Below are 2,468 nucleotides of genomic sequence, written 5' to 3'. Positions count from 1 at the left end.
CTTCCGTAGTGATACTGCCTTGGAAACCCAAGGAGGGGTCGCTATGAGTCGGGTCTGACTCGACGGCATATAACAACAACAACAACAAAGAATGTTGATGGGATCTGGATTGGGATTGCATTGAATTTATAGATTGCTTTTAAGAGTTGAGAAAATTTCTTAAAGTGAAAAGTTAGGTTTCAGACTTTTAGTTTAGGTCTAATAGCTGGTGATCCAACAGTTAAATGCTTGGCTACTAACCAAAAGGTTGGAGGTATGAGCACACCTGGCAGCTCTGCAGGAGAAAGACCTGGAAGTTTGCTTCTATAAAGATTACAGCCAAGAAAACTCTATGGGAGAATTATACTCTGTTACATGGCATTACTATGAATTGGAATCTACTCAACAGCACCCAACAACAACAAGAAAAATACCGTTAACTCTATCACCCTGGCAGTAACAAAATGGCTCCTATTTCATGTAAATGTAAACTAATGATGTCAAAGAGCAAGTTGCTTTGGTTGATATAAAGGTTAGAAATAAATCATTCATAGTTCAGGCAATGTGAATTCTGTATAATTAATAGTTCACAGGCTGAAGTATAGTACATCAAGAACTTTAATCAGTGACAGGTCAAGTATGGGTTAGGAATAGGAAATGATAAACAGGAGACAGATAAGACTTAGCATTATTTCAGTTACAAGAACATATAGTTTATACAACTGGAAGGAACCAAAAGAGCATTTAATTTCAGCAGATGAGTAAATTAAGTGTTTTGGTCACCTAGTACTGCTCTACAAGAAGATACCACGAATGGGATGGCTTGAACAAACAGGAGTTTATTCTCTTACAATTTTGGAGGTTAGAAGTCCAAGTTCAAAGTGCCAGGCTCTAGGGGCTGGGTGAAAGCCCCTGAACCTTGTGTTTCAACTCTGCCTCTTGCTCCCAGCCCACTGAAGATGGAAGCTTTTCTACGCTTAGGCAACTTCTGGCTGCTGAGGTTGAAAAAATCCAAGGTCAACAAGTAAAAAGGCATAGTCCCAATATTACCAAATAACATGGCAGGCCACTAATTCAAGCCCAGAAAAAATTCCAAGATCCAGCAGGGCATGGCAGACTGCTGAACAATGACTTGGCTGCATGCAGGGTTCAAGCATTCCAAAAAGCTAGAGACCTTCCTCAAAGGTGCTTCTTATATGCTGGAAGCAGACCACATCACTAAAGCAGCTATTCAGCTGCTCCAGTAGATTCCACCATGGAGTTAATTACCAGTCTCACCATGGGGAATAACTACAGCCACCTGCCCAGGCACTCAACCAGGCCTAGCCAAACTGGCATACAACTGCCACACTGAGGTAAAGGAAATCAAAATTAGTTTTAAAGGAAAAGAGTTTTTAAAAATGACTTTTAATTTCTATATACATATACATTATTTACATAAATTTGACCATATAAAATTTTGTTGTTGTTGTTAGTTGCTGTTGAATCATCTGTGACTCATAGTGACCCTATGTACAACAGAACAAAACACTTCCTGGTCCTGTGCCAGCCTCATGATCCTTGTATACCTGAGCTCATCGTTTCAGCCACTGTGTCAGTCTATCTTGTTGATGGCCTTCCCCTTTGTTGTTGACCCTCCACTTTACCAAGCATGCTATCCTTCTCCAGAGAATGCTCCCTTCTGACAACATGACCAAAGTGGGTGAGACGAAGTCTGGCCATTCTCGCTTCCAAGAAGCATTCCAGCTGCACTTCTTTCAGGATAGATTTGTTAGTTCTTTTAGCAGCCCACGGTACTTTCAGCAGTCTTCACCAACACCACAACTCAAAATCATTAACTCTTTGGTCTTCCTTATTCCTTGTCCAGCTCTCACATGCACATGAGGTGATTGAAAATACCATGACTTGTGTGAGGCACACCTTATTCTTCAAGGAAATATTTTTGCTCTTCAGCACTTGAAAGAGGTCTTTTACAGCAGATTTGCCCAGTGCTATACGTTGTCTGATGTCTTGACTGTTGCCTCCATTGGTGTTGATTGTAGAACCAAGTAATATGAAGTCTTTGACAACTTCAATCTTTTCTCCATTTAATGTGATGCTGCTTATTGGTGCAGTTGTGAGAATTTTTGTTTTCTTTATATTGTGGTGTAATCCATACTGCAGACTGTAGTCTTCAATCTTCATCAGTAAGTGCTTTGAGTCATCCTCATTTTCAGCAAGCAAAGTTTTGTTGTCTGCATGTAGCAGGTTGTTAATGAGTCTTCATCAATTCCTGATGCCATATTCTTCTTCATATAGTCCACATTCTTGGATTATTTGCTCAGCATACAGATTGAATAAGCATGGTGAAAGGATACAACCCTGACACACTTCCTTCCTGATTTTAAACCATGCAGTATCCCTTTGTTCTGTTTGAACAGCAGCCTCCTGGTCCATGTACAGGTTCCTCATGAGTCCAATTAAGTGTTCTTCAATTCCTATTCTTCTCA

This window comes from Orycteropus afer, unplaced genomic scaffold (genome assembly GCF_000298275.1).
Source record: "Orycteropus afer afer isolate SDZICR_OR568_19922 unplaced genomic scaffold, OryAfe1.0 scaffold00010, whole genome shotgun sequence".
NCBI lineage: Eukaryota > Metazoa > Chordata > Mammalia > Tubulidentata > Orycteropodidae > Orycteropus > Orycteropus afer.
The sequence above is the reverse complement of the archived record's forward strand: the minus strand, read 5'-3'. Positions refer to the sequence as shown.